The sequence below is a fragment of the Vombatus ursinus genome, unplaced genomic scaffold (genome assembly GCF_900497805.2).
Source record: "Vombatus ursinus unplaced genomic scaffold, bare-nosed wombat genome assembly UNPS02015255.1, whole genome shotgun sequence".
Lineage (NCBI taxonomy): Eukaryota > Metazoa > Chordata > Mammalia > Diprotodontia > Vombatidae > Vombatus > Vombatus ursinus.
This window is the reverse complement of record NW_020955033.1, coordinates 40259622-40260155: the sequence shown is the minus strand read 5'-3', so window position 1 is coordinate 40260155 and position 534 is coordinate 40259622. Positions and strand designations below refer to the sequence as shown.

The 534-nt window shown below is 39.0% G+C and overlaps 1 protein-coding gene across 1 annotated transcript in view; it reads left to right on the top strand.

The window, feature by feature from the left end:
• The window catches only part of LOC114031898 (protein spire homolog 1-like), a 137079-nt gene that overhangs the window by 50679 nt on the left and 85866 nt on the right, over positions 1 to 534 (top strand). The window lies entirely within an intron of this gene.

The window sequence follows — 534 nt, the reverse complement described above, 5'->3', positions numbered from 1 at the left end:
AAAAAACTATTTCCCTTCATCCTATCCTGCCCCCCCCATTTATTCTATTCTCTCTTTTGACTCTGTCCCTCCTCAGAAGTATTTGCTTCTGATTACCCCCTCCCTCAATCTGCCCTCCATTCTACATCCCACTCCCCCCACCCCACCTCTCTTAGCCCCTTGCCCATATTTTCCTGTAGGGTAAGATAGATACAATTGAGTGTGCATGTTAATCCCTCCTTAAGCCAAATCCGATGAGAATACCATTCACTCATTCCTTCTTACCTTCCCCCACTTCCCCTCCACTGTAAAAGCTTTTTCTTGTCTGTTTTATGTGAGATAATTTACCCCATTCTACCTCTCCCTTTCTCCCTCTGCCAGTATAATCTTCTCTCTTAATTTTATTTTTGTATATGTTTATACAAAGCATATGTTTTGTATATATGTATACATATATTTTGTGTATATATATATATATGTATTTTTTTTTTCCCCTCCAACTACCCTAATACTGACAAAGGTCTCATGAGTTACAAATACCGTCTTTCCATGTAG